Below are 12910 nucleotides of genomic sequence, written 5' to 3'. Positions count from 1 at the left end.
AGCGGATTTTTTTTTTTCAGGAGACGAAGTAACTCTAGTCCGTCTCCCACATGAATAGCGTAATTCGTGCCCCAAACTGTGTGTAACTTGTGCTAAACAACAAAAAAAGCAATTTCGGTCCGTCATCCTTTTTTATTAGTATTGGGGCTGGGGCTTCTATCCCTTTGTTGAACAAGCACCGTGCGGAAGTTCAATTGAAACAGGTTCAAACCTACTTGTGAAACTAGATTGCTTTGGTCTGTATTCCATCTCCTCGGAGATAACCTCAATTGGAAGCTTAGAAATATGACAAAAGAGAAACTTAGGAAGGGAGGGGGATTGAGCGAGAAGGAGGGGCAGAGGGAGTGAGGGGAAGGTGGAGAAAGAAAGGCGGGGGGAGAAAAGGGGAGAAAATAGAGAAAGGCCGTCCATTAGAAAAAAGGTTTCTTAGAACAGTTTTTTTTTCCTGATGTGAGATCTTGAAACTAAGGTGATTTTCACTTGATTTTTTTTTTCATGTAACTTTTTTTTTTAAGTCGTAGCGTCTTATTGTAAGGGCAGCTCACCCCGTTGTGAGGGACCGTTTTCCGTCTTACGAGTGGAGCTAAAATAAGCAAACATACTGCAGAGTCAGCAGATATTCCTATATCTGAAGAACACAGAATGTATGGTTATATCAAAAGAAAAAAAGCAGTTAATATCAATTTTCGCCTCAAAAGCAACAGTGAACATATCAAAGAAATTCACCAGTAATATAATGCCAAATGTGTGCCACAGAAGTTAATCGAAACACTGCAATAGCTATAGACAATTGCAATCATTAATATAATATACAAATTAAAGGAACCAAAATTAGGTTTATATGTTATGTGTTGTCAGCTTGTGAATGTTTGGCAAAGACTAATGATGGTGAAAAAGAAACTAGGCGACGGAAACGTTTCTTCTTTTTTGTCCTTGTATTTTTATCTTGAATGAAAAGAAATCAAATTAAGTGCTGCCGAAATTCAGTGAAACGGTCACTAGTAAAAGTAATTAGAAAGAAAGAAATAGTTTCTAAGACACTCGGATGGACATGAAGGCCTGAGCCCCTTGCCCTCACTGAAAAAATAAGGCAAAAGAGGCACAGGTAGACCAAGAGCAACATACTTAAACAACTTGAAAATATGAGTGACGGGAAAAGACTAGAAGAATATAGTGTAGGATATTTTGAGCACCCAGGCAGAGAAAGAAATGAGTAACGAACCATAACCGCCAATGTGTACTCTAAGAGTGGCACTTGATAACTGGAGTTTTGCAAGATATCTCTCTAGTTAAGTGAACGTGAGTATATGATATTTCAACGGTCTGGCCCATATCAACGACAAAACTCACAATTTATTGAGAGAAGTCTTTGTGGTAGTGGTTTTCCCGTCCTTACAAAATCATGGCCTTCCCTCACCTCACCCCCCCCCCCACCCCCCCGTTCTCCTTTCTTCTACCTTTTCCACTTTTTTTTTTTTACTGTTCTTCTACTGTTGCCCACTGTCTTACGTGTACACATTTAGTTCATGAATCTCTAAGCAGGTTTGCGTGAAGGCAGAGTAGGCCTACTAACAGTCTACTCTAAGCTACATGACATTGATTTCGAATGATGAAAATGAGAATGAAAAAGAAATCAACAAATTAAATACGCTATTTCAAGGTTTTTTTACATCAAAAGCCACCATCCTACTTTCAAAGTATTCTTTTGTTTATGACTTTGTGACCGCAGTAATTAATGCTTCGAACAAAACATTTTTTTAAAATCTCTTTGTATCCTTACATCAAATCCGGTTTTGTTCAACTGGGAAAACAGTACTACTGAAGTTTTGTAGTTTTCACTAAGAGAAAGCGTTAAATACAACTCTTCTAGTTCGGAAGCTAGCAATTTTAAATGTTCTAAACAGACAAAATAAGATATGTTTAGAGTCAAAGTTTGGAATTAAGTCGCGCATTTTACCAAAGGTTATTCTTTTTTTTTTAAACACCTTTTTCCCCCTTTCTCTTTTGTTGGACGGCAAATCATAGTAATATATGAAGCGTGATGACGAAATGAGTTACTTCTTGGATTTGAGCCCAATGGAAAAAAATGCGTCACGCTTATCGGTGAAGTTTTTACAATTTATAAATATTATGAAATAATAAAAGGCTTGTTATGGATAAAGAAGATGGCATCAATAGAAAATGTACAAATTTGACCCTAGTGTCGATTTTGGGCTAAAATCTCCATTGTGGATTACGAGAGGTAAATTATTTTGTCTGCACGCCTCACATATATTATGCTCGTAGCAATCTGTTGTTGCAGGCTTCGAGCTGCGCGTGCTCACAACGAAGACAGTTGGCGTGTGGCCCCCGAAGTTCTCACGATTTACCTGCAGGCATCCTTGTCGCGTCCGTCACTTTTCCGCTCGCTCAAACTAGGACCGTCTTGACGCTGCGCGCCCCCGCCCGCGGTAATCCGCCGCCTCTCCCTCCCTCAAGTGTCCGCGCGGCGGGGCTCGTGCCTGCTTCATGACCGCGGCCCACAGAGTTGGTGGCAGCTGTGGCGTAAACTGCGCTCTCCGGCTTTCGGCGCTTTGAAGTATTAATTGATCTGCGGTTGGCACAGGCGGAGGAACAAGTGCTGAAACAGGATACTTCCACTTGTTGTCTCTTCCGATCTTCTCAAGGTGCAGTAAACACGTACTAACTTTCTGTGTTGTCTTTTCTCTTCGCTTTTTTCCGACCTCACTGCAACGTAATAGGTCACACAATAATGTTCTTATATTCTTAGAAAGGTATTCTTAGGAGGCGGTACAACTACAAAACTTTGTCCATCCCTTATTCTTTTCTATTGATATGATGGAGTTTCTGCCTGGCATCATGACTGCCTCTTCAGCCTATTTGTGTGTCCGACACATAGGCCTACAAGGCCGAGGGGGGGGGGAGGGCTCTGGTACATCACTCGTTGTTGACTCGTTTCCACCTCAATATCGCGATGGAAATAAGTAAGAAAGGCCTCACATACCTGTCGCACTTTTTATTGTTGGGACGTGTATGTTTAGGGGGGGGGGGCGGTCCTTATGAAGACAATAAACTCATAAACTCAAATGTTTTCTCTAACCCATTTTGTCCCTACAAACAATAACTCCACTTGACTGTGGCTATGATGATACGCGATTTTCAAAAAAAGATAGGGCCGGGTGTTTGAGGTGATAGGGGTGTTTGAGGTTTTGTTGACAAAAATGATATCATGAAAACGGTGAGTGCAGGAAGAACTAGAACGATCATTTATTTTTCCTCTGGAAATAAAGAGCTTCTTGTTTCTAGTTGTTATGATACTCTGATCTACCTTGAATAGTGAGGGTGAGATGATAACAAGATATAGTTTGAGGAAAACGTTTTCCGTTCAGCAGCGCAAAATAGATACATCTAGATTTTGATTAATTACTTCTCTTTAGCTTTTTGAGTTAACAAAATGATTTCCATATTAACTTTATGAAATCAACATTATACAAACTGTTCTCGGACATTTGGTGCATTTATTTTAAGTATTTGTTGTGAAATGAGCCTTGTTCTAGACCAGTGCTTGTCAACCTTTTTGTTATAGCCAGCGCCCACTTTTTTTTTCATCTTTAAGAGGCTAAAACAATTTTTACCATCTACCCACATGTGACATGTATTTCCATGCGGAGCCTTACATAAAAACCATTCACTAATATGGTGATCCCCACCGTCCAGCATCATAACTAACTCGCCTTCGAATTGATTATATCGCACAAGTTGGCAAAAAAACGGCCTAAGATCAGTCTGACTGACCCTTTGTAAAGTTTGGTTTAATCTTTGCAGAATAACCATTGTGCATTCACGACATAGTTTTCGCTTGTTTTGTTGGGTTTTTTCCCCTTCTACATGACAATCTGTCAGTCTAGCTGTTTTATGCTTTTCTTTATTCCTAGACAAATTGTTGAATGTTTGGTCCCTCTGTGAATGTTTCAGCGTGTCTGTTAGGTGTGCAAGGTAGACGGACGGCTTTGTGTGCGCTCAGAGGTTAACGGTGCCACTAACTATACCGTACTGTTTTGTGTTAAGTCTCTTCGTGTTCTTTATCTTTCTACGGTTTATTTCAAAAAACCTGTTTACCAATTTTTCTCCCCTTAAATCGACTGTTTTTTTGTGTTTATTTGTTTTTGTTGTTTTTTTGTTTTTTTGCTTTCCTGAGGCCGAAGATCTTTCTCCGTCACAATATCTTTTTGACATGAGGAACTGAAGGTAAATACGGCAGTCCTATCCTCACATCGAAAAGATATGAGACTGACAGAGAAAGAACTGCTGTCACGGAAAGAACGTAAAAAGTCGATTTTTGACAAATATGGCATACGACTTTCTTGAACTGAACTACTTTAGAATAGACTTGCGCCAAAGTGGAGGCTCTGGGCTCAGCACGCTAAGGTTGTAATATGAAATGAGCGCTAAATTCTTTTCAGCTTGGATTCTTTATTGATCTTTGAACATGGGTACTTTTTAACGTTTTTCTTACTTTTTTTTGGGGGGGGTGAGTTTGTTTGTTAGTTTGTTTTGTTTTGTTTTGTTTTTGTTTTTTAGTAAAGGAAAGGGGAAGGGGGGATGTATCTGCTGTGTGCGTTCTACTGTCTCTGCCCTGCTCCTCAAGAATCAACAACAACAGCACCAACAACAATAGCAAAGAAACAACAACAACAAACCCAGCGGCAGCAGCAGAAGCAACAACAACAACAAACAATAAAACTAACAAAGAAACAAAACAGCTGAATGGGTGAATGAGGGCCTCATTGACTGGTCCTACTTTTTTCTCTTTCCCTATGTTGTTTCTACCTAGGTCTATATTGATTTCCCTCCGCTCTAAATGACCTTAATTGTGTCGATGCGCTTCTAGTTGTTTCAGCTACACTTAATTAAAAACCAAACCAGCCGAACATTTTTACATCAGTGTTGCATAGATGATAGACTCTTTCAGACTTACCTATTACAACGGACAGAGACCACGATTCACTTGAAATAACTGAAAATCGCATGCGAAAGCGCAGCCGAAAATCCTTAAGTGACGCCTTTCACATAACGAGTGTTGAGCAGTTTCAATACTGTTTCCCATCAAACAACGGACAAAGGGGGTCTTTTTTATATTTAGTTTTCCCGTCTCTGTTGAGCAGACTGGAGACCAGAGTCTGTGGGATAGCGGTTAGGTGCTTTGCTACCGCACACAGGAGACCCATGTTCGATTCCCGATTCGAGTGAGGAGTATTTTTTTAAATCGAGTATCTCGGTCATTTTTGCTGGGATGTTGAATCCCTTTCAGCCTGCATTGACCCTGACTAGCAGTGTTGGAAGCCCGCCTCCCAAATTATCTAGATTGTGTCGATGGGGGGAGTAGGAAACACTTACATTATAAAAGATTGGAGAAGTGAGCTCTGCGGGACTTAAGACGCTGTTTACGAGACAACTCGAAAATAGACTTTTGGCTATCGTATTATAGCCTCCTTTTAAAAAAATATGATCACATTACCACAGTATGGTCAGCATTACAAACGCGAGATGTTCACCTTATTATTTCTAAAAGCTCTTCGAAAGGAATGTCATTGGAGAGAGCGAAGTCCTTCTAAATTGAATTTCCATGATCAAATTTCTAAATATCAACTCATACTTCGTGAGGGGGTAGCTGACTTTAACAGAGACTCGGCAGTAACGATGTCTCGTTGCCTGCCTTCACCATACCCCATCCCCCCTCTCAATCTCTCCCCATCTCTCTCTCTCTCTCTCTCTCTTTCTCTTTTTCTCTCTCTTTCTCTCTCTCTCACTCTCTCTCTCTGTGTGTGGGGGGATTTTTTCATTGACCAAACAATGATCGAGGTCAATTGGAATACGGTCGGTTGAAGCACGTACTGATTCGATAGCTTTTCTCAATGTTGACCTCTTCTAATCTTAAAGTTGTTGCTTTGCATTTGTGCTTTCGTATGGAATGTTTGTCAGAAATCTATGAGATTTGTATAGCAATATATAATAATAGTACTAGAGTCCCCAGAAGGGACAACAAGCGTGCCAGATATTCCGTTGAGGGCAAGAACGCCAGTCGTAGTTTTGTTTAGCAATAGCGATGATGCACTGCATTCTTATGTTGCGCATAGGTGTGCAAACCGGCGTGGAAAGGAGAGTAATTTCAGCTATCACTCACATTAGCATAAGTATTTAGAACAGCTAAACAGATTAAAACTTGTTTAGAGATCTTGATCAAGATTATTTGTAAGTTTTCTCTAATGGTGGACTTATTAATTACACGAAATAAAGTAACTGATCTTAAACTATAAAAGGACCTGTATATATATACATCAAGGCCTAATACGGAAAGACGCCGGTTTTCTGTCCAGATATCAGCTGAGCGTATTACATGTATGTGGCAATGGGAGAAATGAGGTCAAACAAAGATCGAGACAATAGTGAAATATGAAAACAGTCATAGACACCACCCCCCCCCCCCTTTTCCCCCCCTTCTTTTGGTTGTTAATAAATTTGACTTATCGTCGTACTAAGTTCCTGAATCTGACATCTCAGCACCAATGCACATGCCTCTGAAATGGTTAGTGTTTGAGCGCTTAATCAGCTGCTTGCACTGTATGCTTCCCGGGAAGATGAGAATGTTTCGGAGTGTTCTATGGTCTGCTGGGGTAATAATATAGTGTAAAGCGCATATAGCCTGCTGTTGAGCGGGGATATGCGCTATACAAATGCTATTTATTATTATTATTATTATTATTATTATTATTATTATTATTATTATTATTATTATTATTATTATTAATATTATTATCATTATCAAATGAACATAAATCTAAGTCAATAAATGTTTTGGGGGAATGTTTGTCCGTATTTAGCCTATGCTTTCTTTAAGAGGTAAAGAAAAAATGTTCTCGGGGTTCACGATGAAGAGGCATTAAGGTCTTGCTTTCCTTCAGAACATTACGTGAGAAAATGTGTATATATATATGGGACATGTGTTTCGCGATGGCAGAGGGGAGAAAACCGCTTTGTTTACATTTTCAATCTCATGAGTCAGTTAATTTAGATATCTGTTCAGTCACAGTTATCTACGCTTGCCATGCTGTGTGTGTGTGTGGTGACGTCACAGCTGCCGCCTAAAGCGGTATTGAACGTCTTTGTCAGAAATAGATCTACCTTCAATACGCCACAACTTAAGAGCTATAGCAAGTACCAGTGTTGGACAGACCCAGTGATAATTGCATTACGATAGAGTGTGAGTGCAGTGCCTGCTATTATCAGCTTCAACTGCGGATTTGTATCTTTCTAGTACCTGGCGTTGTACAATGCCTTCTTCAATGTTAACGGAAATAAAGTACGTAACAGTCCCCTTTAACCTTTTCCGCACCGCAACAATAAAACCAGCACAAGGTACATTGTATCATTCTTCCGGTGCAAGGTGTGAACACCGACGTCTATGGTGTGACGGTTAAGCTTTTCGCCTTTGTAAACAGAAAAGGTGAGTTCGATTTCCAAGTCATTTATCTATATCAATCTGCGGAGATACTGTATCCCTTTCATCCCGTTTGGCCATGTGAGGCAGTGTCGAAGCAACCCGCCTCAAAAAGATCTGAAATTGGTCGAAGAGGCTTAAATATTTAATTTTTACCAAATTAAAGGCATTGACAAAGTTATAATACATCACTCAACAAGGGCGCTCCGTTAGTATCGTGCTAGACAACGGAGCGGTTCTAGTTCGAATCGCAGACTGGGTGTTCTTGAACTCAGGTGGAGTTTTAAAGACTCTCAACTTATTTGACTTGGTCCTATCGGAGACGTACGTTGAATTCGGAGGTCCCGTCTCTTGAATAACCTAATACATGTAATGTTGACAGGGGCGATGAACTCGCACACTGACTTCTTCCACTCAATGAGCGCCCTGTAAAGAGGGATTTCACGTCCGAGCGTACCTCGTGGTTATCAAGTAAGTACAGACAGAGGCACGAGACGAGTATTGGCTTTCCACAGGTGACGTCATCACGTACGTGTGACTTGAAGCTGCGAACAGGTTTCCCCTCTGTCCACCGTGCGGGCCTCACCCAAAATATCAGTTACGGCATAGGGAGAGGCTGCTTCGTTTTCCCGTAGGAAAATCCGGGATGTGCTTTAGAGAAATGTAAAAAAGAATAATATGCAAATGAAACCGATCAAGGCAATATGTGGTCCACAACCGTTCAAGGGAGAAGTAATATTGAAAGCCCTGAGTTATGTTTCATTAAGGACACACTTTTGGATAATAGGTAATTTGAAATATTGTTGGTTGACAATTTAACAAAATAAAATTTCTAATTTTGCGCAGCATTTTGTTAAAAAACAAAATAGTATCCTGGTTATGAAATGTACAGCCTAAATATTAACCATATCAGCAACAACACCCTCCCCTCCCCCCAACCCTTGTCCCCCTTCTTTTTCTGCGAGGGAATCCTGACTATCCCAGACAAGATCCCACTATTTAAAAAAAGCCGTAGTATTTGTTTGTGCGCATATCGTTCATACCTGTTATTGCTTTTCGCCTTGTAACTAATTTTTGAATAAGAACTCAAGTCAATCTCATCATTTATAGCTCAGGGTCGTGGAAGGGGGGGGGGGGGGGTCACACAGAGCTATGGGCAGATTACGCACACCGTGCCCAAGAGTGCTTGCTCATTATTAATGTATGAAAAGACCGAGTGTGTGGTTGCGTGGGGGAATAGGGAGGGGGGGGGGAGTTCCACAAAGGATTTTATTTTTTCTGCGTTCTGAGATTTTAGAGTGCAAGTAGGGGGTTCTCGTGGTCTAGGGGTTACGGTGTTTGCCTCTTATTCAATAAGTCACAGGTTCAAAAACTGACAGAGACGGGAAAAACATTTTCTCTAAATTATTCTCCTTTCATCTCCTTTCCTGCTCTCTAACTATGTTCTGCAGTCTGCTTTTGTCTCCACTCAAACCTTGCCCTTCTCTGGGCGCCTGACCCTTTTTTCTTCTTCTCCTTGTCTCCTCTTTACTGTTGCCTTTCAATCACGCCCATGATTTTATGGTAAGTAAGATATAACTCCTAGCCTCCTCGAATTAGGGCATAAAATCTTGGAGGTCCCGTGTGCAAGTTGCGCATGTTAAAGACCTGGGTGGTCCAAAATCGATTAGAGCAGGCTTCAGCCACCACCCGGGTAATAATAAAAATTAATTCCTACCAAACTGAAAATATTTAATGTGTCCCGCGCGCTCATATGACCTTATGCAGTTGCGAGCGCCGTAAAAATGTATTTTTAAAAAAGGTGCAAGTTGTTGGAGTATAGGGCATGCGTCTTCTCTTTCTTCCTTCTGTATGAGTTGTCTGTGTTGCTCTTTCCATGAATTAAATGACGGTTATTGTGTCGATGTGCTTCTTTTTACTCAAAAGAACAAACAACATTTATGGAATCTGAGAGTAGCTCCCACCGTTGCCCAACATCATAACACATAACTAATTGATGGAACCTTGTACCTGGTCTAACACCTAGCTTTTCTACACCCCTCGGAAAGTTTTCAGGTACGAAGAATAGCTTTTCTGTTTCTTTTTCCTTTCGAACATGTGGGCGTCAACGATGAGTCCCTATTGGCGTGCCGTGATCGCGGGTGGTATCGTACGGAGCTAAAGTGCGAATGACCCTTGTTCAAATTCGCAATGGGGCGTTCTACAACTGGGGTTGTTCGGGGAGTTTTCAAGGGTCCCCAGGTTCTTGGCTCCGTCCAATCGAAGAAGGACTTTCCATTCAAAGGTCCTGTTCTAGCAGGAAGATAATTTTATCGCCCTCCAATATATCTTTCTCTCTCTCTCTCTCTCTCTCTCTCTCTCTCTCTCTCTCTCTCTCTCTCTCACTCACTCACTCACTCTCTCTCTCTCTTTTATTTACTGCTGACCAGAAAAAAGTTCTAAAAAGAAAAAAAAGAAATGTTAATAACCTCTTTGTTTATGACTCTATTGATACCAAAATTACTAAACAGAAAGCTAGAACATGCATTCGGATTATAGTTTGTTTTATTTTCCTGACTGTTGCAACCCTGAACAGCATGAGTTTTGCCATGAAGATGTAGAATCTATCACCAAATAATATCTCCAAGATCGATCTGTGCATTATTTGCACCTGAAAACAACCATGTAGTTTGAAGTGAAAGGTTCACTTTGAAATGGGCTGCAAGATTAGAAAGGTTTGGATTCATAGAAAATAAGAACTCAATTCCTAGTGCCGAGTAACAGACAATGGGTAGCCTCTGAAACAAAGTATTCCTGTAAAGGTAAGGGTAGTCAGTGATTCGGTGATCGATGCACCACAGAGACCTAAATCGTGTCGTATTCTTGAGGCTGGGATTAGTAGAGAATATTAATTTGACACTCATTTTAATATTGAAGATTGATTTGAGGTTGAAAACTGCAAAATCCAAGGTCACCGACGACTCTCTGAAGCAAACGTAGTTGCTAGGATGGGTATGTGTCGTTGGCCCCTCGACCAGCTTCATTATGATAAAACTTTTATCCAATGGCTCTGGTTCTCTGACCATGCCTATTTCTACCCCAACGGCTACGGAAATAACAAAAAGTATGTTTACTAGGGATTAGCGAAGCCCGGTGAATTTTGCGAGAAAGACCTGCATGATCAAAGGTTATGATGAGGGCAGCTACCAGGGTATCATCGGGGCTTTTTTCTCTCGTTTAACATCAGCATGTCATCACCTGACCGATATATCATCATCCTACCAAATTTCTAGAGAAGCTCGAAAGTATTTGTAGAGGAAGATGAAGAGAGACAGAACCACCACTTTCAGCAAGATAGAGTTGCACCTGGTGTCCTCTGTCTACAGGGTTGCTCTGCTCTGGACCAGCAACCTTTTTGGTAACCAGTCAGTCAGGGCATTGACCACAACTGGACCCAAAACAGTTCGGACCTGGGTCCACTGGACTTTCATCTTGGGGGGGGGGGGTGGCAAAGTGTGTGAGAAAACCTTCGAGAGTATTCAGGACTTGAGAGGAACCATCACGGAAGGCACAAGGGAGATTTCCCCCAGGCAGTGTCAACGAGTGATTCCCAATTTCACCAAGTGTGTCAGAATGTGTCTTACTCGAAAGGAGAGGCATTTTGAACGTACGTGTAATTTTGTTTGGGATCGATATATTTATAGTAATTTCATCATAATGAATCCGGAGTGATGCTCCACGTTTTGGCAAACGTTGGTGTTTGTGCCCTTATTCATAACGGTTTTATCAGCGTTGTTTTATTAACGAACATTTTCTGGTCATCACATCTATCTATCTATCTATCAATCTATCTATCTATCTATATCTATCTATCTATCTATCTATCTATCTATCTATCTATCTATCTATCTATATCTATCTATCTATCTATCTATCTATCTATCTATCTATCTATCTATCTATCTATCTATCTATCTATCTATCTATTTATCTGTTATCTTCCCCCTCCCCCCCCCCCTCTTCCACTCCCCTCTCTCTCTCTCTCTCTCTCTCTCTCTCTCTCTCTCTCTCTCTCTCTCTCTCTCTCTCTCTCTCTCTCTCTCTCTCTCTCTCTCTCTCTCCTTTTATGCTTCTGCTAACAGTATGTAAATGTTACCAAATGGACGTTTCCGGAGTAGCTCTGACGTTTTTCACACCTTCCAAGGTGTGAAAAGTCTATGACGTTCCTCAGTGACCCGTCAGCATTTCCGCAGGAAGGTCCATCGTACCTTTGTTTTGCCTTTGTGTATTTTCCGTGACCCCAGCAGCGACAGTGTGTTTAACTGTGTTTGTCGCCTTGTGGGTTCACAGTGATGCGCGTAGACCTTTGTTGTTATCGATTATTTTATGCAGATGTTTTTACACCCCCATTGGCACAATATAGATCATTTTCTGCAGCAGCTAGCGACCGTAGGCAATGGCCATTGCACGTCAACCTTCGAGCCAGGTATCCAGGTATAATGAAAGGTGGACCACTCTTCTGTTTGAGAAAACTAGGGAAATTTTCGATTAAAAAACCGTAGCGACATCTATACTTTTTGATACTGCTTGAGCAACACATTTAATTATATTATTGGGAAAAATCAATATCTTGTAGGCATAGATAGAGACCAAAGATTATTGAAAAAGAACTCTTCTTTGAAAATCTGAAAAAAACGTTCTTTTTTAAATCATCGACTATACCTTTATAAACCTGCGCTTGAGGTGTCGAGGGTGTATTCTTATTGAATGAATCTTCTTGTAGTGTATGGTTAATTTTTGCTCATGAATGTACACGTCCTGGGATTACCGAATCGCTTCAAGGATGTTTTAGTTATGCCCCCTTGAAGGATTCGTCGAAGGTTAAATTTCTAGCTTTTCTGGGCGAAAACAGTTAGCCTTCATAGCAAAAATTGTTGCCTTGAGGGAATTGAGCAGGGGCGGTTTGTTAACTGGGCAAGACCGGCGGTGCCGGTCAGATTTTTTTCAGCTGGACTGTTGACAGGAGATTTTTTGCTGATGATGATTTTCATTCAGTATTAAGTAAATCCAAACAAACATGTATCAACATTCAAAAAGCACCTTGCCGATTTGAAGGTGCTCAAATAGAGAAGTAGGATTCACTTCTGTTTGTTTGTCGCGACAGAGCCTCATTCCTTCACGTTTGTTATCGCGCCGGCTCGTAACTTTAAATTGTCTCCCCTCCCATCAAGTCGTCACTTCCGGAACTTCGTAGGCCAAACACACGGCGGTCTTTGGCCTAGCGATGACGTCAGTCCCATGGACAAATCCATCGACACTCCTGAGAAGGAATATAGGCATCCCTTAAATTGCCAAATTGGCCTCTTTGTAGCTTACAAAATTAAGATTGAGACTGTCTTGAGCAGCACAGACACATGTATTATTTTATCAGCA

The 12910-nt window shown here is 40.9% G+C and overlaps 1 protein-coding gene across 1 annotated transcript in view; it reads left to right on the top strand.

The window, feature by feature from the left end:
• Positions 1-2541: 2541 nt before the first annotated feature.
• LOC101856187 (substance-P receptor) overlaps positions 2542-12910 on the top strand; it is a gene marked incomplete in the record, with an annotated part of 145689 nt that continues 135320 nt past the window's right edge. The window contains 1 exon segment of the mRNA XM_013083495.2: positions 2542-2666.

The sequence above is a fragment of the Aplysia californica genome, unplaced genomic scaffold (genome assembly GCF_000002075.1).
Source record: "Aplysia californica isolate F4 #8 unplaced genomic scaffold, AplCal3.0 scaffold00236, whole genome shotgun sequence".
Lineage (NCBI taxonomy): Eukaryota > Metazoa > Mollusca > Gastropoda > Aplysiida > Aplysiidae > Aplysia > Aplysia californica.
This window is presented reverse-complemented; position numbering and strand designations above follow the sequence as displayed.